At 44.9% G+C, this 24,459-nt stretch overlaps 1 protein-coding gene across 1 annotated transcript in view; it reads left to right on the forward strand.

Annotated features, from left to right (window-relative positions):
- Positions 1-24,459, forward strand: part of LOC119431162 (adhesion G-protein coupled receptor G6-like) — a 67,357-nt gene that overhangs the window by 37,109 nt on the left and 5,789 nt on the right. The gene's annotated exons all lie outside the window — the stretch shown is intronic.

Below are 24,459 nucleotides of genomic sequence, written 5' to 3' on the forward strand. Positions count from 1 at the left end.
ACAGTCATTCCCGCGTTTTTATGAGCCGGTAGAGGAATGTCCCAACGCCAGCCGTGGGTTGCTTCTTCACATGCCTAGTGGAAGAGCCCTAAATATAATTTTTCTTCATTTTTTCTAATACTAACTGTCAATTTAATTTCCGACAAAATATTTTAAAGGACATATCATGGGAGATTGCACGGACCATTTCAGCTATTGTGTTGTCACAGTATTCAGATGGCTTTGGTCTTAGCGAAACTTGCTTTTTCACAAAGCATTTAATCACGGTCTATCGAAAGGTCACAAAATATCTTACGGGAATCGGATACCCGTTAGCCAAGGTGCCGCACGTTAGGCTACGTGCCGCAGTTTGAGAAATACATTGCCAAATCACTGCACAGGCAACCAGACAAAGAAAAAAGTTGTTACATTATTTATGTCAATTCGTTAACAGTTAGAAATGTTAACACCGAGAAGTGTTTCTTTTTTTTTTTGCTAATCCCCCTCCAAACCACTTTACTGTGATGATTACACGCAATTTTTTTACGAAACGTCATATCTAAGGCTTCTGAAAACTGCCATAACTCGTAGTACACCGAAAAGTTCATAGAGCGTTTTCTATGACGAACTCGCGCCACAAGAGGCTGTTGTCAGCGCGCTTTCTCTCAACTATGTTCCCAGATACAGGCATGCACTAAGCCGTTTAAAAAGTTCGACATTCAAGATGTCGGATAAAATCAATTCACGGGAAGTCATTCAGCATTCCTTTTTCTTTTCTTCATGCGAAACTTGTCCAGGAGCAGACAACCTCTGCGCTCGAAAGTTACAGCGCGCTGTCTTAGTGTTGCTCAGCCAAGAAGTGATCGCTGATACTCTTTTTAAAAGCTTTTTTGTGCAAATGTCAGTGCGCATAAGAAGGGCGTAATGCCATTCCGGAATAAAACGCAAACACAAAAAGAAAACAGAAAAACAGACAAGGATTGAGTACAATCGCTTCAATAGCCATGGTGGTTGAATGACTCTATAGTGTACATAAACCCTGCTACTCTTTCGAGGCGTTAAATTGTGTTTTTCAATTGTTAAAGCACGTAACTGATGGCACTTAGACGAAGCAACGTGTTAAACAAACACAGTGCTCTCTTTGTCCTACATATTTCTTCGACGAAATCTCGTCAGAAACGCACTTTATCAAGTTAAAATTAATTATCAACTCGCCCGAGTAAAAACACCCAGTTAAAAACAACCTAAGTTAAATAGCGTGATTTCATACCTTAACCTACACAGATAGTTTGGAGGTACGCCTTAGGAGTGGGCTCAGGATAAACGGTGACCACCTGTGGTTGTTTGCTGCGCGTATTAATTTAATCACTCAGTAGCGTTCCTTTTTTTTTCCCTTTTTTTTGCATGTTGGCTCACGACGAAATGCAGCTGCCTTGACCGCCAATCAAACCCGCGACCTCGTGTTGAGCAGCACAACGCCATAATCACTGAGCCACCACGGTTGATATTTTGGAGCGTTAAACAGGGTTCTGCAAAAACAAAAGTAACGATAAAAAACACATTTTCCTTTCCGCATTAAACAATCTGACTGACCTGGGTATGCTTATTTCACAGACACTTAGTTTCCGGAATGAAAGCCGCTTGGTTCCCCGGTACTCATTTATTATGGATCGCAATCTCAAAGGAAGCCGAGAGGTGTTCTTCACAAATGTGGCAGTTTGGGCGTGGTGATCCATCAGGATCAGTAATGATCGTAATTATCATCGCGAAAACTTTTTTCTGTCCCATTCGTCCACAACGGGTTAAGTCTAGCTGCTTATGACAGCTGCTTTCTTTCTTTCTTTCTTTCTTTCTTTCTTTCTTTCTTTCTTTCTTTCTTTCTTTTCCTGTTGAATTCAAGCTTCCTTCTAGCACGAGACTACGGCACCTGTTGTTGCTTGCAATAGCGACCTTTTGGGCTAGTGTTTCCTGTTTCCTTGTTTTGTGTTAACAGCGCGGAGCTGAAGCTGTACAAGATGGACCGCGATTTGACCATTCGGAGTGTGTGGACATGTATGTGTGTCTCATGTGTCGTGCGTCTATGATTCTCAGTGTCTTTCTCCATTACGCGACATTCCTTCTCTACCATTTTTTTTTTCCTTAAACGGGCGGTGACGTAATTCCGTCCTCTGTGTTGGCGCGTCCCGATTTACCTGAGGGATGCGAAGGAGGGAGGCACGACGCTTACTGTATACTGCGATGATCTGATGATCGATGGAAGACAAACTACTAATTGCAAATAAAAACATTTCGTGACACCGTCTCATGTTTATTAATGAGTTAGCACTTGTACTACCAAAGTGGAAAAAAAAAGTGTATGTGTGTGTGTGTGTGGGAAGTGAGCAACTTACGGTGGCCTGGTACGTACCTATGTCAGTTACACTTCGCTCCTCCAAAAGACAGGACGTGTGTCGAGTGAGCTCCCGAACAACACCTTGCAATGTGGTGAACGTGGTTTAAATCATGAATTCAGGAACGCAGAGGTGTTACGTAATGCTGATGCATTTTTTGTGTGTTCACCGCTAAATTGCCACTGAATTGTTATCGTTGTAATGGCTATTACCTTCTTCACACACTGTGCGCACTCCTGTACACGACAGCTTTCATCATTTTCAAAGTCAAACCAGGAATAATGTGCTAAGATAATCCGTTGTTATATAACCCTGTAAACGTAGGCGACAGCACATGCCTAGGGTGTAATAATTTTATTGCTACAGGTTTTCAAAACAAATAATAACTTGCGTGAGAGGCACTGGCCCTATCGTTACCGACGAGGAATAATAACTTCTTCACGTTTTAAATGCCCCATCATGGCGCTGCAGTGGTGGGTAAAGTGGAATGGGTGGAATAATCATGTGCTGTTGTACGTTCGTTCGTGTATTTAGGGGGAAATTTATTTTATCTTAACGACCTGATAATTACGTCCTGAGACTTGAGAACTGTTTACGTATATGGAATGCTAATGCAAACATGGGATCGTGCAATCTGATATAGTAAGTACTTTTCCAAAATTGTAAGAAACCAGTTGACAATAAGAACGCTATCACTTAGATCGTCACTGGAATTTTTTGGAAGGATACGCTATCACGGCGGCACCGATGAGGTTGGGCTATACAAACCACGGTCGAGATGCGCTATTTTTCCACACTCTTTCCGCGTTGATCAAGAGTGGTAAAACGAAGAAATGCCATTGAAGCCAAGGTTTTGACAAGGGAACTTGTGGAAGCGTTATTTTAGAGTGATATTCCTTTGATCAAATGCAGTTGATGACTTCGAGCCTCCGTCATCACGGTAACTCCTGTATTCGTTAATTTTCTGGAAGTATTGACACCAGCACATGTTCGCTGTGGAAAGCAGAGGCACATGAGATCCAGAGCGACTGCTTTATAGCTTTCAACATCGATCTTGTATTCGCTGTTCGTCGTACATTTTGTGCTCTAGCATAAAATGAATGCTTTAGCACATTTTGTGCTGTAGCAGAAAATGTGTTAAAGCATTCTAAGCAATTGAATGCAAAGGTGCTAGAGCACTTTTATGCTAAAGCACTCTAGCTGTGATCAGGCACCGATAGCACTGCTCTCCCCCCCCCCCCCCTCCCAAAAAAAGAACGTGGTTTGCCCCTCCTTTCATTTCTTTTCATAGGCACCTCCAGAGACTACGACTACACGACATTACAACAACAGTTGTTAAAGTACGTGTAGCGAAAATGTATCCTTTCCCGGGCTAAATACTCAGACGATAACATTCGGGGATACTTACTACTTCGTGAGTGTTAGGGTGACTAGCAGTGGACATGTCAGCGTCTACCACCATAGTACTCTTCGTACATCGACGAGCAGGCTGTGTTACGGGGTACGTTTGACTGGTTCGTACCACACTCCAACTCACTTTGCAGCGATACGGTTGACGGCGGGAGTGCCTCCGAGCGCTCTGAGCTAAAGCGCAGTGCTCTCGAATGAACCAGTCGAACGTGTTCCGAACGCTCTATTTCGAGAAGACGAATGCACACCGCACCGCGAGAGCGCTCTAGAGCACTCGAAAGCGCCAAGTCCCATGTGCTAGTAATCCCGCCGTCACAAGTTGCAACGCGCCTACGCGTACAGTTGTGGCCGTAAGGTGTACATAAGTGTAGAAAATTCAATACGACCCGCCATGGTTGTTTAGTTGTTATGGTGTTGGGCTGATAAGCACGAGTTCACGGGATCGAATCTCGACCACGGCGGCCACATTTCAATGGGGGCAAAATGCAGAAAACACCCGTGTACTTAGATTTAGGTGCACGTTGAAGAACCCCAGGTGGTCCAAATTAATCCGGATTCTCCCATTACAGCGTGCCTCCTAATCAGATGGTGGTTTTGGCACGTAAAACCCCACAATTTTTAAAAATTCAATATGCCATTCAAAGCCCTGAACTTTACCTGTGAGCTAGACCGTTTCATGGTCGTGCCGACCACTCGTCCGCAGTTCACACTAATTATAGCAGTTAAGTAATGTAACTTTACTACACCAGTCACACAGTATATTTATAGTTCAAATCAAATCAAAATATTTATTCCAACATTACAAGGCAAATGCAATGTTGAGGATGACAGGTAAAAAGCCTTCTTGAGGCTTGATCGGCCCTGCATCCTATACACTTGGCAGAGCAGTGGTTACAAGGCACAATATGATCAAAAGAAACTCGTAAACAAGGCAATGTAAGGTTTTTAAGTCAGTTTTAAGAGATAAGTGATATCGAAGATTAATTGAAAAATTATTCAGGGAAGAATGTGTTACATTTCATATTGTAATACCTAAGTATAGGAGCGTAGGAAAGCCTTAAATTCTGGAGGGTTCATTTTTCCAATATCAATGTCTATTTCTTTGAAAGAATTTAATAACCTCGGTAAATTATTTTCAAGCATCTGTTTGCTATAATTTGTCCTATGTCTTGCAACATTCCATATTTCAGTGCGGCGGGTGGTGTAGGCAGGTACATTGTGGTGCAGGTTGGCAATTTTCACAAGGGTAACGTTATGTTTCTTTATACTGAAGTAATACTCCCATAGGAGTCTATAAGTGTACAGGTCATGAATGTTTCTTATGTGGTACCTATCGAAGAGTGGTGCGGTGTGGTCAGTGTAAGATACATTGGCAATAATACGTAGCGCCCTTTTCTGCATGACAAGTATATTGTTAAGATTTGTTTGTGTGGTAGTACCCCATACTAAATGACCGTAATTGATATGCGAGGCAAACAAAGCATTATATAGCAGTATTTTAACAGAAGTGGGGAAAGTGTGTCTATTGCGACTTAGCATACCAACTGTGCTATACTGAGCTTCTTGAGGACGGAGTCTATGTGGTCGTCCCATTGTAAGGTGTTGGAGAAGGTTACACCAAGAATTTTAATGGTGTTCACAACCTCAATATTCGTAGACTCAAACGTTAAATTGTCATGCTGTGGGATTTCTTTACCTGGAGTTCAAAAAATTACTGCTTTGGTCTTATTGCAATTAACCTGTAGATAATTCTTGTTTGACCAAGTGGAAAGCCTATCAAGAAGTTCATTTGTCATTCTCAGTAATTCTGTGTAGTTATGAGACGATATAAAAATACTTGTGTCATCGGCATACATTACAAATTTTGCTTGTTTGTAAATAGATATTAGATCATTGACATAAATGTTGAAAAGTAACGGCCCCAGAATACTTCCTTGTGGTACACCTGAAATTATTTGTTTGGGTTGCGATTTGAATTCATTTATTGAGACAAATTGATGCCTGTTATTGAGATAGGAGGATAATAATGCGAGTGGCGTGCCCCTTACTCCATACCATTCTAGCTTACTGAGGAGAATATTATGATTGATGTGGTCAAAGGCTTGCGTGTAATCAACAAATAAACCGATTGTTATTAACCTGTTTTCGAAGTTTCTTAATATGTACTCTTTCTGATCTAACAGTGCCAGTTCTGTGGATTTGTGCTTCTGAAATCCATACTGAGATTCACTTATAAGTAGGTATCTGCTACAAAATGATGACAACCGATTTTGGATAATTTTCTCCAAGCCCTTTGAGAAAATTGGGAGGATCAGTATTGGGCGATAGTTTTTTACATTTTGTTTGTCACCTTTTTTAAAAATGGGGGTTACTCTGGCAGTTTTCATTCTGTCAGGAAAAGTACCACAAGAAATACACAAGTTGTAAATGTACACCAAAATAGGGGCGATTTCATAAATAACATATTTAATAGGCCGTATCTGCAGGTCGTCTACGTCACAGCTACGTGAATTTTTAAGGTTCAAATAAACGGAACACACCTCAGCAGAGTCAGTTGGTACGAGAAAAACGGAATTTTTGTTTCTAGGTGTTGCGATATCATTAGTAGGGTGAGAATTCGGGTCAGAATTCTTGGCTACGAAGTACTGGTTATGAGTAAACAGCGCACACATTGCAATAGTTATCTGCTTTTCATACTCGCGAGCTGCAGCAGCGTCAGAATGAGCCGAGTTTTAAGGTATGTTCAGACTGCGGCCGTAACGTTAGCAAAGCGCGCATCTGTCATAAAGACCGTATCGCGCGTTAGAAGCTTTAAGATCGTTAACAATGCCAGTTGTTCCCATTTTCAGTCGCATACGTTACGCATCTTAAGACCGGCCAATCAAAACGTGAGCTGGCCAGTTGCGTCTCAGTGGATTTCAACATGGTGCCTGTAAACAGACTACGCACACAACTACGCACACTACTCGAACTACGCACACAAGCTACTACGCACACACGCAGCCATGTCCGTTGGGCCGTTGCTCTAACTTAGGATGCTGATAGTCGCGTCACCGGAAATTTAAACCGAAACTGTGGCGCTTGCTGGCCACGCCGTAACTGTCGTATCTGTTGGAAACGTAAAAGTAGCGGGCCTTCCAACAATTACGCTCGCGTGCGGGACGACTGTTGCGCTCTTAACGCTTCATACGATTGCAGTCTGAACAATTTAGTTGCGCTTTTTGCGTTTGCGCTTCAGTTTTTTGCGAAATATCTGCACATTACGTATGTAGTCTGAACGTACCTTTACTCGCCCGAAGCCGTGTAAGCGGCAGCAGTCACGCTTAGCCATTGGTGATATGCCAGGTAACGACGGCTGCTCTAACAATGAAGCTGACCCGATTAAGCGGCCGAATACGGTAGCGCAGGCGAGGTCACTCGGCCGTGCTATATATACACTCTAAGAACAGTTGCACCCTTTGGGGTGCATTTTTGCCACACAACAATAATCGTCATCTGTCTTGCTTGCGTTTACTATCTTGAAAACTCCGTACTTGCTACTTTCCTGTCGAGAACGCTGTGTCACGCTGATAACGCTCTTGTCGTTCGTGACCGATAAGTGCCGGGCGCACAGCGTTAAAGAAAGGAAAGCCACGCAAGTCAGATGACGTCTTATGCCACGTACACACTAGAGGCAAAACGCGCGCGGCGCTCCGCCGGCGGCAAAACGCAGCAGCGGCAGGGCGGCCACACCAACCGGCGGCGCGCCGCTGCGGCAATCACGTGACAGACTAGACTCCTCTCCCCTTCTCGAACTATCCGGGAGCTGACGCGTGCAGATGATAGTGCGAAACTAGAAACAAGCGGTCGGGCGGGTCCGCATGGAACCAGTTTCCCGCGCGCACGTCACGGAAGCGGGCCGCTCTCATTGGTCTCCTTCATCCGCGGCACGCGGCAAACCGCAAAAAATCGGTCCAGGAGCTATCCATGCCGCGGCAAGAAAAACTCGTTTCGCGGCTGCTTTCGCGGCGCGCGTCTTGCCGCCGGCGGCGGGCCGCGCGCGTTTTGCCGCTAGTGTGTACGTGCCATTATTGTTCTGTGGCAAAAATACGCCCCAAAGGGTGCAACTGTTTTTAGAGTGTAGATGACCGCGCGAGATTGTTTCATCAGGACACAAGATATTATAGCATGCCGTGCTTCTTGGGTTGTTCCCCTATCGTTCTTGTAGTTTGCTCTGATGTAATCCGGAATAACGAGTTATAAGCTCCTGCCGTGCCTGTCTCTATCGCGACGCCTTCGTGAAGTGTGAGCGGGAATATTTCTGATATGTCGCGTGCCTAGGCGACAAGGCGTCACAGCTAGGCATGTGCCATGGTAGCGGCGCAAGCGTTATCACTCTTTGGTTGTGCTCAAAAGCGCCGGCATTCAAGCTGGCGCGCGCTTTCATTCCTGTATATTACTGTAACATAGAACCGGGCACTTCGCCCGCCGCTGTTAAGTTGGTGGCTAAATAAAGCCGTATTGTTTTCGCTCCACCCTTGCGCTGTCGTTCCGTCAGACACAACAATTTTCAAGGTAACACCAGGCCCCGGAAAGTAAAGCTAGTTTAGGTTTCAAGGAACATGCGCGCTTCTAGCGGTTGCCGCACATCCTAAGTTATTCTTCTTACTTCTCTTTTTGTGAATTTTAGACTGAGCGAAGCGCGGGAAGTGGTCGCCATCGTGCGTCCATCGAGCTTGCCTCCGCTCACCCTTGCCACTCGTTCAGCGATATCACAAGTCAGATCGCGCTTGGTCGTCTGTATCGGTTGTCGTACCTAAAGCCCCTGTATTTATAAAAGTAGCGCCATCCACTTCCCTCCTCCGCCGTTCCACTATCGCGCTCGGCGCGACCAGCGCGATCGAGGCGCGATATCGACAGTGGCGCCGCCTGCGTCGGGCCTGCCGTGGCAGACGACAGCTAACGCGCTACCAGAGGAAATCCGAGGAAAACTTCGATCGCGCCCTGCGGAGACGTTTTTGAGGCGCGATTTTGCTTCGTCAGTCAGTAACTGGTCTTAATAATGCCGTTTTGGAAGTAGCAACGCGACGATGCGAGACGGCGCAAATATCAAGTGTGCAGCAAGCGTTTGCGCACGCCGGATGGTAAACAAAAAAAGCCTTTTGCCCTCGCCTTGTCGGTTGCGGCAACTTAAGGCGCAGCAGCATGCCATCACAACGAAGTTCTTGTCCCTAACACGTTTGATCCGTTTGTGCGTACAGCACTTTCGTCGCACAGGCCCGAGAATGGCAGTCGGAGCGTGCTGGAAAGAAAAAAATATACAAAAGCGCGACGCGAACTTCCACGTGACACGGATTGGCCAATGGGGGAGCGGAGGAAGCTGGGGCGACAGGAGGCGGCTAAGAGAGGGCGAGGAGGAAGCGCCGGGGTGAGCGCGGTGGCGGCAAGATCTAAGAATGGCGCTACTTTTATAAATATAGGGGCTTTAGTCGTACCAAGTGTGAAGATGGGAAAGATCAGACAGAGAAGCTTCATGAGGCGTGCAATGAACGAAAGACGCAGGAAACAGGGGCGCGATCTTGTACGCGTTCCAAAAGCCCCAGGTCGACAAAACATTAGACGAAGATGGCTGCGCGGCTCTGTGGTGTTCGAACTCCTGGAATTCCAGTTCTGCGAAGTTTTTATGGTTTCCTAATGACCACGGGTAAGCACAAGTATTTCACTCCATTTTCCGAGCAGGTATTTATTTTGCATGAGTAAACCAGCTCTGTGCAAGCCTGAGTGGACTGAGATATAAGAGCAGTGTCGCTCGACTCATTCGTCATGACGGCAGCCCACCTGTTGGCGGTGAAATACTTGTAATGAAGGGCTTGAGTGCGTGTTTTTGGGCTATACTTTTTGTTCACTTTTTGTCGACCTGCAAAGCCAAGGTTAAAAAAGCCGGAAGATCCCACGCCCTGTGGGAATCGATGTTATGCGAAGCAGTGTGCGGGGAGCCTACCAAGTTAACCAAACGACCTTGAGATCACCAATACGTAGGCGGCTTTTTCATGACCTACATGAGACGCATGTCATGACATTCATGTCATGAGTCCTCAGGAGTCTCTTTAGCTACACCTAAGAGACCTTAGGGCAATAGCCTTAGTCATACTCCTGACTATGGCTTCTACCACCATGCATCCTTTAGTGTTTCCTTCACTTAGTATCCACGTCCGAACCCATTTCAGTGTTTTTCAGTGTTAATGTTTTTCCGCTTAATCATTGTCATTTTTGCGGAGTCATGCTCATGACTATGACTTCTACCGCCATCCTTTAGTGTTTTCTTCACTATGTACCGACATCCGAACCCATTTCAGTGGTTTTTGAATGTCAATCGTTTTTCGCTGAGTCATTCTCATTTTTGCTCCGTCAAGGTCATGACTATGACTTCGACCAACAACCTTAGCCTTTTCCTCTACCTAGTACCCCATTTGAACCCATTCCAGTGGTTTTTGAGTGTCAATCGTTTTTCGCTGAGTCATTGTCATTTTTGCTCAGTCAAGTTCATGACTATGACTTCGACCAACAACCTTAGCCTTTTCCTCTACCTAGTACCCCATCCGAACCCATTCCAGGGGTTTTTGAGTGTTAATTCTTTTTTCCCAGAGTCAGTCATTTTTGCTAAGCATGCTCATAACTATGAGCTCTACCATTATCCTTTAGTGTTTCCTTCACTTAGTGCCCATGTCCGAACCAATTCCAGTGGTTTTTTAGCATTAATCTTTTTTCGCTGAGTCATTGTCATTTTTGCTGAGTCATGCTCATGACCATGACTTCTACCAGCATCCTGTAGTGTTTCCTTCACTTAGTACCCACGTCCGAAACAATTTCAGTGGTATTTGAGTGTTAATCTTTTTTGCTTGGTCATTGTCATGACCTACATAACACGCAAGTCATGGCCTATCACTTATGTTCGTCATACACTCCTGTCATACTATACCAATTTTAACGTTAACGAAAGTTAACGAAACGACCATGAGAGCACCACGACGTAGGCGGCTGTTTCATGACCCACTCGACACGCATGGCACGACATTCATGTCATGACATATCATTTATCTTCGTCATATATTCTTGTCATGGTATGCCAATTTTGGTATATACCAAGTTAACAAAACGACCATGAGAGTACAAAGTCGTAGGCGGCTAGATGGATAGAAAGATACTGTCAATGTAGCAAATGTTTGCCAAGAAATGCTTCGCATTTAAAAAGAAGAAAAGAAAGAAAGACGCAGCCATGTTGGGCAATAATTTTCGCATTGGTTTCAATCTTCTGGAATCTATTTTCACTCAGTATTTACAATTACCCGTTGTGAATGAAAATTGCTTCTGTAGATTGTCACTTTCGCTCTGCGTGGAGGTCAGTCGTTTTCCAGTACCGAATGTGTGAATATAATTAAAAGCGTTAAATTTTTACCTGTGTTGAGTTCTGGCTGGCCGAGAAATCGGCTAGCTTCTCACCATAGTACAGCGTCGCTGGTCTTCCATCTCCACCACAGTTTTTTTAAACAACTTTGGTGGTAACAGAGCTGATGTGGCGCATAAGCTGGTTTTACTACGTCCATAATGCTCGTCAAAAATATTTGCGCTACATTTGTTGCTACTTACACATGCAAAAGTATTTCAAATTGGGACACTTTGCGATGGTAGTTGCTTGCTTCCTCCCAAGAAAATGACAGCAGTAGAACTGAAAATTGAGCAGGTTGGTAATTATTCATGCTAAAACTGCACGGCTTGCTTGTAAACTACCTTCGTCCTTCGTTCTTTGTGTGCGCAGTAGTTTTACCATGAATAATGACATTCAGAATGAGTCAGGGTACCCAAATTAAGAAAGGTGAGCTTAAGGGGAACAAATTCGTTTGACATTAATTTTCGTAGCTGAGGTTCTTGTGCCACCAAGATATATCTTCTATTGCCTTTTCTTTGCATTTTTGTTTAGGACACAGGCATGTTAACCAAAAATCTGAAAAGGGCGCCAAAGAGTTCTAATCGCTTAAGCTATGCTTAAAGATGAATACTTAAAGCAAATGCGAGCCGTCACTTCTATCGAACGCATAGCTATCGTACGCGAGCAAAACGACGTAGGCGCAGCGCAGGATTGGCTCCAATACGTTGAAAGTAAACGCTGCAGAGCCATTCTAACTAGATGTTATGTCCCGTTTATAAGCGGTATGTTGTAGTGAATGACGTTTAAAAATTCATGCAGAAACTACTCCGGGAGTTGTCTAACTATGCGTAAGCATTGTGCCACTTATTCATCTCCACGCAGCCCGGTGTCATTATCAATGTTGTGAAACTTGACCCGACCAGCATGAACGACAGCGCGGCGGCGACACGAACTGCTGCGGATGGCGGCGCACGGTGAATTGATGAGGCAAGCAAACTACTGCAGGTGGCGGCGCCAGGGGCGCTGATGGTGTTCCGATCATCATAAGCTGTTATCACTCTTTAGCGCCTCGTCATCCGTCCACATCGAACGATTATGAACTGTGATCAACCGTACAGCGTATGGCCCCGCCGCGCGGGCCCTATCTTGAATGGGGGCAGAGTGCGCCGAGTGCTGATAGCTTCCTGTGCGCTGTGTTCTCACCGCTTAGTTCGCGTTGAAACGAGACGCACAAGCCCTATTTTGAAAGCGATCTGCGATTGGGACAGAGGGCATCGAGTGCTTATAGCTTCGTGTGTTGTGTGTTCCCACTACTTAGTGCGCATTGAAGCAAGAAGCAGTACGAAGGTTAATTCGCTCGCTGATGTGGCCCTATCTTGAAAGTGATCTTCTTACGTGACGGACGAACTAAAGGACGGACGGATGGACGGACGGATGGGTTTCTTCGTTGTGTTGGCATTGAAATGCTTACGCGTTTAAAATAAAGCCCCTGCATTGCAATTGAACGTGAAATACAAGGTATAGGTTTGGCCAATTTTATCAGTCTTTTCTGTAAAGGTATTCACTGATGATTGAGCTTCACATCACTTGGTCGACACTGCCTGCGAGAGCAGCGCGTCACGGAAATGCCAAAGGGAGCCAGCAACTTGCAATAGCATTCCTCCAACGTCAAATAGCGACTACTGTTCCATTTTCGTGCTTTGCGTCCTATCTTTCAAGGCAGCAGTTATGACAATGTAATGACAGCAGATATGATAACCTCCGCTTCGGCAGCAGTTATGACAAAATTCTTCACGTACCGGTTTGTCTTTATTTACAGCGGTAGGCTTTCCCTGTACCCTTCCCCGCCCTTCTCTCTCTCTCTCTCTCTCTGCACCCGTACACTCAACCCTTCCAAATATGGGACTGCTTTATCTCGCGCAGGAGCACACCGCTCGCCATTCTGCAATGGTACTGCATTGCCAATCTCATGCGGTACAGCAGACACTCCGACCAGAACTCATTTCCTCGCGAGTATAAGGCAAAGAGCTTTGCGCACTCTACTCAATAAAGCGCCGGCAGGTTCCACTTCTCGAAGTTCAGTTTTCTATCAAACGCACTCAACCTTTGTTCCCTACGTTTGGCAAACAGCATTTTTGCCAGCATGGGCAGAGGGTGCTCCGAAGCGGAGGCACAAAAAAAAAGAAAAAGCACCGCATCAGGCGTACTGTTCTGCGAGAGCACGCCATATTGCAAAATGAAAGTGCATTTCGTCTTCCAGGTCGCCAGTTCGCGTTTACGCGACGACGAGCATTTTTCCACCTGCGCGTAAATTCATTCCTGCACCTCCGAGCCGAGCCTCCTGGTGCTACGAAACTGTCGCCGCTTTCCTCCCCGGATTTTTTTTCCACATGCTTACGACGCGTTTTCTTACCACTATCGTCTTGCACACGCGTTTTTCTCCGTCTCATCCCCCATCACTGAAGAACACCTATACCTCCCTCTATTATTTTTCTGGAAAGCGTCTGCCCCGCAATTCCCGTTCTTTTATTAAATTTTCTGAGGCGTGAAAAGGGCGCTGGAGCACCGAGCGCTGTCGAAGTTTTCACTGGGAGCAGCATCAGAGTCAAGCAAAGTTGAAGAAACGGACTTTAAAATAAAAAAAATGAAGCTATCGAAATGGGAGGTAAGAAAATCGAGTAGACAGGGGGATGGTGAGGGGTAAATTAGAAGCATCTTTCCGAAGTAATTTCAAACGACTTCGCGCCTCGGTTGTAGCTGTTGCGAACCTCTAGCCGTTCATTCCAAAATATCAGCGCTGTTTTGCGTACCGAGTCTGAAAATATTTTATGCTGTCGTTTTCGGACGCGGACGTTTTCCGCAGTTGAACATTATATACCTAGTTTTCTTACTATTATGCGTTTTGATTAGTTCACTTTTTAAAACTCCGCGGGTGCTAGACGTTGTAAGAAATGTAACAACTTGTTCTAATATCCTGGGAGGTGAAAACCTTATCGCGCGCACTTGTTCCCTAAGGCGACGTTGATTTTCATTTCTATCCAATGAAACACGCGAGGTATGTGCCCAAACGTAATATTGAACGGAATACCCACTGAAACACCCCTTCTGGGTTAAATTTGAGTTCGAATGTACTAGTAGTTTAATCATCATTCGAAATAACGTTTTCTACGTAACTCATTTATATCGCAACGTAGAGTAGAAACTAAAGTTCTACCGCAGCATGAATATAATGATGCACTATGATGATCACTTTCACTAATGTAAATAAGACAACCAATGGGCATCTTATGTATTTGTCAGAATGCGAACAAAGCCTTTACAACCAATTTTTATGCGCCTTGCAACGACAGTAAGGTGAGTAAACTTCGTTGTTCATTCATCTGAAACGCATTAGTAGCCTATTGGTACCTGTAAAAAACCGGAAAACATTGACGCAGAGCTGAGCAAGTATCCCATTGATAAAAAAGTACAGTGTTTGTCAAAAGTATGCGGGCTACGTTGCAAGTTCAATTCAAATGGGTCGCGAAGCTTCAGGCGAAAAGAGGTCCAGAACCAATTGTCACCGACACCAGCAAGGGCGGTTATGGGAGCACCGATTGAAGCGCGACTCGGTGAGGAGGGAACAACCATTGAGAAAGAAAAACTGCTGTGTTATGGAAAAACGAAACACAACTTCAATTTATTCAACGAAAACAAAATGTATTATAAATTTTACATGATGCGGCGAGAAATGAAAATAGTTTTTTAGCTTGATAATTAAGAACGAACACATTTTTTTTGCGCATGCTAACAAAAAACGGTATTCACACCGCTATCAGTTGCAATGAAATTCGGCTCCTGCAGTGTGAAGACAGGCACGCTCGTCAAGTTCACCGGCTGCTATCTCCCCCTTCACATGCTGCATTGTTTTTGCTTGTCACCGTTTGTCTGAGTTCTGGTGCCGTTGCCCTTGCAAGTTGTGTTTTTGTCATGCGTAACGTGTTCAGTCCGAACTAGTGAGTTACGGTCGCGATATACTTTTTCACTTAACTCCCTTAAATGCGGCTGCTCTGGCCGACGAGCTAGGCGTCCAACGATGCGACGAGTACTGCGCACCGAAAGCCTCTCTTCAGCCAACAATGAAACAATGTTCCGTGCATTGGTGTTTCCTCGTTGGACAGATGGCGCTCAGCCCCATGGGCCGCCGATGAACCGCCTTGTTTTGAACGCACGGGCTTCTATGGAAGCTTCGCTACCAGCTATATATTTACCTTGTACGTTGCTTGCCACCTACCTCCCCTCTCACCTACCCTCCCCTGGCTCCCAACCCCCCCGGTTGGTAGTTTCTGTGTCGTATAAGTTAAGTTCCGGTACTGTGGGAATGAAAACTACTATCGCAGTCGACACGAGGAGGTCTGAAGTGTATCGGACCACACGTACCTCAGGAATGCCGCTTCACACAACTGCAAAAAAAAAAAAAATATGAAGCGCCGGAGTATCACGTCGCCTTTTCTTTTTTTACAATGGCTACTCATCAAAATTACCATAGAGAAGAACTCAGGAGAAAATCATCGCGTAATCGGAATATATGAACTCTATGTGTTCCTAATGATCTATCTCGCATACCACGATTGAACAAAAAAGAAAAAAGATTGGCCTAAAAACAGCACAAGCATGTACTCGCCGTGTTTCTTCGCCTTCATTCCGAATAGATAAAGAAATAACACCTGCCTACAATGACACAACGGAAGCAGCGCACATCAATCTTCGCACTCCAGAAAAGAACCGCTTTGCGGATGAAAGGCCTTCTAAAATGGCAAGCTGAAACGACCGGCGTATGCAGCCGCATATACACTGAGGCGCTGTTGCCGTCCAATATTTTTCGGCGTTCTCAATATTTCAAGGCGCCACGCGGCCGTTCCCATCCGATGTTTATTCTCTCCGGAACGCCTCGTGTAAGCTGTGACCGCGCTTTCGTGGAAATTGCCAAGCGCCGTGGTATATATTTCTCTAGCTTCTTCTATTCGTTTTGTAATTTTCTCTTCTTTGTAAGTGAGGGGCTTATGCTCGTGCCAGGGCGCGATGCGGAGCATTCCTTGCGAAAACTACGCGCCCGAACGGTATAGGTTTTGTTCCAAGCATAATAATGCCAGGTTGTGCAGCATGTATGGTTGAACACAACTTACCTGCTCAATTTATGGGAGAGGAGGGAAAGAAAGTGAAAGCGTGTATGTTTTAACTGCAAGCTTGCTTTTCGGTTGAAAAGATTCTCTTAGTCAAGGGAACGAAACCGCTTAGCATTGACAGTAAGAGAGGGTGTGTGATAGTTAAAGGAAACTTTCTATCACATAATTATTAGTCGCATTGTACGTGTTTATTTTTCCAAAAGCATGACTCGATTCTGGGGAGCTCAACAGAATATAATGAAAAAAAAAATCCTATTTGTTCTTCTAGCAGCGATATCCAGTCGGCAACTTGTCCTGATAAAAGTACATTTGAATATGGTTTTACTCATAGGGCTACTTCATGATCAGCATTACCATGATTTCACTATGTTTTTGCATGCTCTACCTAAAAGTACTTCAATGAACTCAAGTCGCACTACGTTTCACCTTTATTGCGTCAACATATTCCATCTTATACCTGCGAATTATCAAAATTTATCAATATGGCTGGCTTTCTTCCAAGCTTAGCTGCATTTTTCTTCTCTTTGAATCTTTTCTGTTACAGTAAGCGTGTCCTCCGAGGTCGCAACGGCACACATTTGCAACTTGCACCGGTACAATCTCGCAGACCACGCTCTATAGCAAAGCGTCGTTTATCTGCTTCATACGAAGGACGCGTCTCGCTATGCTCCAATTCCTACAATTAGCATAGCTAGGGGAAAACTCTTGCGCCAAAACAAAGCAAAAATAGATTAGCACGAGTGACCGATCACCCACGCAGATAAATTGCGGCACGCGATGCTTTTGTACCCTAGCACGTCTAAAACGAGAGTGCCCTCTTTTTGGCACATGAATCATCTGACACATTAGAGAGACCAGTGTGCACGGGAGCAAGAGCGACGCGTACCACAATTTCCCTGTTCCTGATATCGGTCGCTTGTGCTAATCTTTTTTCGCTGCATGTGTACATTTCCTGCAGATACATATAGGTAAAGACATGATACGTATCTATCATGACAGTGACGTTGAATATGAAATGTACTACCAATTTTTGTTTTAGTTGTTTGGCTATGTTTCCTCCTTTCTATTTCTCGGTGTAATGTTGAGTTTATACTTACATTAGGTGCTAAGCGAACGCTGAAGAGATAGTAATTGCCCAGCATCGATTTTTTATCCATTCCTATACGTTGCTGCTTTGGACACTGAAACCAGGATCCTATATATAGGCTCCTGGTTTCATATATACGTGAAACTCGATATGACGAAGTTCAAGGAAGGCGAAATTACTTCGTTATATTCATTACCGAGCGCCTGTAAAATTCTGCGTAAAACGATACACTCGGTGCACTTTTTTTCGTCTGGATCACGAATATAGTTTGTTATATTTCTTGGCAGGTTAATTTTGTTTCGTTACAGCGTGGTTACGTATGCATTATTCTCTGTAACGTTTTCATTGAGAATTGCCATTACTTCAATATATGCATTATTTCCGTATATAACATTTTGTTGTAACGAGATGCGAGTATAGTGAATTTGTATAGTGTAGAACGGTTTCTCACGCGAATAAATATTATGCAAGAAAGTTGGGTTCTTTTCGAGCGGTGTAGATATTCTATTTTTTTTTCGCCACGACCCTCGCACACTTAGCCACCGGAAATCACATTTTGGAAGATAACGTGGAAGAATCGTTCACCAAAAGATAGCTTATTTCTAAGCAATATCTTATACAAACGGAGATTTACCCACATTTTTCACGAACTACATATATGTGGAAAAAAAAACACATAAAATGTTTTCGAAGACGTGCGTCCAGCTACAGTATTTCTACTAAAAAGTCATATCGAAATGGTCATCGCGTTTTCATTTTGTTTTTCTTTTTTTTTGTCTTTTTGCATCTTTTTTGTCTTTCTGCATCTTTTGTGTTTTTGCATCTTTTTGCAATGCGTGCAATGCATTGTCTGAAATTTAAATTCAGTTTGCACTTGAAAAGTTTGCGAAGAAATAAGTCGCAGTTTTGCCCGAAAGGCGAGCCATCAATTGCGATAGCAAATTAGTAGAGAGCTATACGGAGTAAGGATAGTACTTTTATCGGCTGTATAAACTTGGACTCATTCGCTTACTAACTGAACAAGCATGGTGTCAGCGCGCACATACAAACATGAGTAGATCACGCTCGATGACTGCAGACAGCCGCTGTCAAAACGCTGGCGTGAGCAAGCGCAGCTGCTGCAGCGAGCGAAGGTTCGTGCGGTTTGTCGCTTCAACACAATCTGAGCACCGAAAGCACAGCGCATACAAAGGGAGAAGCCGTGTGCTGATCGCTTTGAAGATACGGTGCGCGTGACCACTCGCAGCCGCGCGAAAGTACAAGTACGCTGTTGCTGGCAGAGTAGAAGCCGCACCTCCTCCCTTCCACGCTGCCTTCCTCCTTTCCTTCTATAGCGTGCGGGATTGAGTCTCCAGTTACCCTTGCGCCTGGTCGCAAGATACGCATTTGGTGCCGCAGCACAGCGTCGCCCCTCCCCCCCCCCCCCTGCCTCCCTCGGTCCTTCCCTCCCATCCCTCCACGGCCTTTCGCTCGACGGAAGAAGTCGCGTTTGCCCTCCGAAAGCGCGCGTCCGTAACACGCTTTCACTCGCACATACAGTATACGGCGCGCGGAGACGATTTTATCACCCTTGGACTTTATACGGAACTTCACGGCGACGGCAGACATCCGCTTGAGGTGTCCATATAATTGTTAGCGAAATACATTCGCGATACTGTACTACACCGCCTAGAAATCCAAATGTGGCTCAGTTAGGGTTCATCATACATGAATGCATTGCGTTCATCAAGAAAGAACTAAACAAAAATCCATGTGATGTATTCCACAGAAATTCGTTTAAACGGGGGCAAAATGCCGAACACACCCGTGTACTAAGATTTAGGTGCACGTTCAAGACCTCCAGGTGGTCCAAGTTATTACGGAGTCCACCACTATGGCGTGCCTCATAATCAGATATCCAGGGAAAACACGCGGAATGCGGGAGATGGAACTTCAAGACGATGAGCAACACGAGAACAAGGTGAAAGCAGGAGCCAACGTTTTGACAAGTGGACTTGTATTTTTCAAGGCGACATATAGATAGTGGTTTGGCACGTCCAACCCCATAATTAAATTTTTTTACGCACACCGTAGGCGGCCCCAGGCCCGGGCCTCCCACTCGCCGGATTCCAAATAAAGGTATCTCACTCGGACCGTAGGCATGGAAGGAAGACACACAAGCACTGAACTCTCAAGAAAATGATTATTCAAATGTCGTTCTTATTGAAAACGTAGATACAAACACGTAGTAGGTGTGCCAAAGACTTTCCATGAAGAAGGGAAGGGTCTGCGTTTCACTGTTGAAGTACCTAGACTGTTTAACCGCCGGCTTCTTGGCCAATCCCCTATAGGGAACATGCACCATGGTATAGCGCTAGAAAGCAAGCACGCAAGTACCTAGAGATAAGGAACAGCAGTTATCGGATTTAAATTTAAGGGGCCATCTAGTCAACTTTGTTGGAAGTATAGCCCTAGGTCTGGGAAACCTTTGTTAGGTTAGGGATCGGCGCACTCACAGGTGATAAATCATGGAATAGCCATACCGTGTTTACGTTCTGCTGTCGAAAGGTCATGTGGTCACACTTTGATTGATACTGTGTTTTCTCAAGTGGGAACGTTAAGGTCAGTGGGATACCCAGAGCATGTTATGACGAGAGCATCTGAGAAAGTCTTAAAACAGATTATGGAATGGGGTAAAGGATCCAGTACAGAACGCCGGAAGCCGCAGCGGCTGTCCGTCGTACCGTATTTGAATCGTCTGTCGTACAGTTTAAAGAATGTCAGCGGCCGATATGACGTGGGTGTTGTTAGCTGCGAAGCACCTTACGCGCCCGGGCTTTCAGCGTCTCCTGTCGTCATCGTCACGGTAAGCAAGCGGCTCGTGCCGAGCGCTCCCGCGTTCGTCGTCGTCTTCAACAGCTGGCTGCGTCACCGCTTATCATTCCAGCGTAGAATTTCACTTCTCTTCTGTCGTCGTAATGGGAAGGCCGCGTTTACGGGGTTATGAGTCACTGCTTAAGGCCGTGTGAGCCCATTAGCGGTGCATCACTGCATGCTTCGCACTTCTCCAGGTTTCACGTTACTGGAGCTGCATTTCGCTCAATGGGTCATTTGACACTTACGCATAAAATTTACTTGACCGCTCAAACCCAGCCTACGACTTAATTCGTGCTAACGGTAATAACTACGCTAGCACAACGCGAAAGACGAAGCACGTAACTGACACACTAATACAACGCGCAAGACAAAGCACGTAACTGAATCGTCACCGAGTCAAATCAGCGCGTACAGCGCGTCGTAATTGCAGCCTCCGCGATCAACTTCAGAAACATTTTCAGAGCTAATTGCGGAGGCCACGCTCCGCTGTGCTGAGTACGGTGAACGCCACCTGGCGTTGGTAGTGCTTCTTGATGCCAGCGTCCCTTCGAATGCTGGCATCGAGGCGTCGTAGTGCTGAGACCACCGAAGCGTTCACTGTCGGTGCGCGTTAGTGTCATAATGCAGTACTTCTCTTTTCTGCTCGTAGGCGGCGGCACCGCCCCGAGCAAGAGCGCGGGTACACGGAGGAGTGTTAGATATATAAGGCGCGTCTGTGTAGCTCTCTGCATATGCGTTTGTGGCGCAATGGGTTAAACGCTCGGCGATCTATCGTCGCGGACCGAGAGGGCGTGAGTTCGATTTCCAGATTTTGCATGTTTGTGGAACTTTTTCAAAACTAAACAGTAAGAAAGGCGTCCATAATGGCCAAATTGCTGAGGGAGTTAAAGAAAAAAGTTATGGTTCAGCTAATACTTCATGTTAAAAGACATCATCAAGCTTGTCCTAAAATAATACTAGTGATCGCTTGGCCACACGACGTTTTGTTTTTTTTTTTTTGCACCACACTAGTTATCTAGCATCTGCCCACGTGTTCGAGGCAAGGTTGACCAGGCCGAATCATATCAAAGGAGCCTGCAATGTCAAGCACAGGTCACACTTAGTAGAAAGTAAAACAGACACTGTATATACTCGTAAGCTGTCCTTATTGTGTGGATGGTGCAACACAGGCCAATCAGAAAGGTATATATACTTCAGATTAAAGGAACATTAAATTAGAAGAAATAATAACGAACCGACTCACCTAAAGCTGCACGGCCGTGCATGCGGGAGTATGCCGGACTTCTGCAAGACTGACGTCATCGCGGTTTGGTTAACTCACCGAGAGGAGGTTACGTTACGGAGACTGCGTGTCGGGGTCGCGCCCACCCCGTCTGTGACGCCTTTCTGGACACAACAGTACCACGGTACCTACGATACGCCGTGCCTTTTTTTTAACGCCACAATTCAGAATGTTACAGTGACTCACTTACAATGGACGCGCCCAGGACATCACCTAAGCCGTCTCCGCCACTTCTGGATATCAGGCCTTCGGCCTGGCCTCCCACCCTACCTTGAACTTTGGATTCATTGGCCATTTCATTGTTCATTTCTATATTTTTTACATGAATTAAGTCTATTCGTGTACTTTTGACTTGCTTTGCATTATGCCTTAGGGAAACCTCTCGAAATTAAAAAAAAAGACAGGACAAAAAAAAAAAAAGGCATTGCTAGACATAAGGATAGTGTAACCACTTGATCATTGAAGCTTACCACATTCAGAACACACACGACAGATTCACCAGCCACCCATCAATCGCATTAACAGAAAAAGAAATACAGTATCTTGACAAGTTGTAAAAGCGTTGATTGTATGTGCACGCGAAACAGTGTTGCACGTGCAAAAGGAAAGTCTTCTGTTGTTGAGCATGAGTTTCCATTCTTTTTTTTTTCATTTTTGTACTGGGATAATTGTGCCATATATATGGCGGTACGTCTGCAATAAAATTTAGTTTTGAGTTCAGCGCTTGTTTTTGTCCCCCTTGCCTACGGTCTGCGCAAACGTTGCCCTGCTTATTTCCATCGTGCATTTAGACTTGCGGTGCTTGACGAGGATTTTTTTTTTTTTTTGTAGAATTGCGTCGTAGGCTGTCAGCTCAGACAGACAGTAAAATATTGCGTATATCTCATAGCCTAGGCGCAAACAGACCTTATAAAACATACGATTACAAATGTTAGGGACTCGAGAATCGTAGAAGGGTTGAAAATTGAGCTCGTTGGCACATTGATAATAACTTGGGAGCAGCGCAAAATATTCTTAGTGACATTGTGACGCTCGCAAATGTTGTATGCCAGCCTTAGGTTCAATCATGCTCTACAGTATGACATTCCTCTACATGATTGTCAGAAGAATAATTTCCCGCTGGTTGTAAGACTCTCGGATATCAGAACGAGGCATGACCTCCGGTGCTTGCAAAAAAACATCAGGCTCAAACGAATGACGAATCCTCGTATAGTTGTGTTAGAGATCTTCGCACCAGAGGAAATAAATAACACATCCTATCAGTGCTGGGACACATTCCCAGCAAATACACATTTCTTTAGCGTGCTTTCGTCATTCATACAACAATATCTTCCAACGTGAACTTCACGGAGAAGTATCAACAATTCCTCCCAGCGATACGCCAGAAAATGATCAAAACGCCTCTTTCGCGTCTACGACGTATTGAGAAATGTAATTTCTTTGGATGGGATACTAGAAAAAAAAAAACGTCAAGCATTAGTACTGGTACCTAGAATTTCAAACTATGTCGCTTTTTCTTGTTTGTTTCGCCGCGCGCTCTACGCTGTGATACGGATAGCCTAGTACGGTGGTACTTTGCTCGACAGATTCTTCAACGTCCTACTTTTGTTCACGCCGCGTAGCTGCGTTCGCGCATCATTCACCGGAGGCCGGGAAAACACAAAGGAGGCGTTCTCGAATGAAGGACCTGATGCTCTCGAAAGTAGCGACGCCTGCATTTGAAATGCGCCTCCCACTCGAAGACTGGTGAAATAGAATAACAAAAAAAAAAAAAAAGAAAAGAAAGTGTCGTTTCCCTGTTTTCTCTCGGCATTTACTGCATCCTTCTTCGTTCATTCTTTGCGTTGTGGTTCCTCTCTTATATTATTGCCGTTGTACTACTTGTTCTTATTCTTGAGGGGCGGTTGTTTTTCTACTCACAGCGGTTTCGGAACCCTAGTTGGTTATAGGCATCTCCTGAAAAGTAGATGCACCTCAGCTATACTGCGTACCATTTCTTCCACTTTTGGCGGAAGATACACAAGACATTGCGCTCTCGCCTGAAATATTCAACACGAGAGAATTTTGAAACGAAGAAGGATGTCTTCGAGCCTCCGCCGAGTTTCGGAATACAAAATAAATAAATAAATAATAAATAAATAAATAAATAAATAAATAAATAAATAAATAAATAAATAAATAAATAAATAAATAAATAAATAAATAAATAAATAAACGGAAAGATAGCAACACAGTTATGCCTACAGGTTTTTTTGATGCGCAGAAACAAGTTACTTGGGCCCCGGAGAAATAAAATCTGCACACGTGTGCTATAGAATACGTGGCATTGGTGACAAAAAAATGCGGTTGGTTTCTGAAACAAACCTGGACTGGGCCATGAAGGAACGCAGACGTCTTTTCAATGCGGAGGAGGTCCCTCTACGCGTGCTGTATCCTTCTCAGATTCCAAAACAGCTCAGATATATAATCGCTTTTAGAGATGATTTTATGAACGATTAATATGTTACAAACGAGAAAAACTCATTTCGCTCGAGTACCCCGGTAAGTACCCGATGTACAGTGCTTAGATGTTCAAACGCGATAATGGGTCCGCATGGCTACTGGCGCTTTTGGCGGCAACTGGTGGGTGCTTGGGACACCGAGCTGATGCAATACGATATAGGCAGGACGAAAGCGTAGACCTTTGTGACGCAATGGTGACAAGACTGCGATGTCGAGTCCCAACTGTAAATTTCTTACATCCACCGATCTGGCCTGGCGATCTGGCTTTGAGGCACTGTTGCAACGAATAAGAAATAACTCATCGCTACGCACTGGACGGCCGGCATTCCTCCTTCCTGAGGAAAATGATCCTGTGTCTAGCGTAGTGTAACTACGACAGCTCG

This window comes from Dermacentor silvarum, chromosome 10, assembly GCF_013339745.2.
Source record: "Dermacentor silvarum isolate Dsil-2018 chromosome 10, BIME_Dsil_1.4, whole genome shotgun sequence".
In the NCBI taxonomy this organism is placed as follows: domain Eukaryota; kingdom Metazoa; phylum Arthropoda; class Arachnida; order Ixodida; family Ixodidae; genus Dermacentor; species Dermacentor silvarum.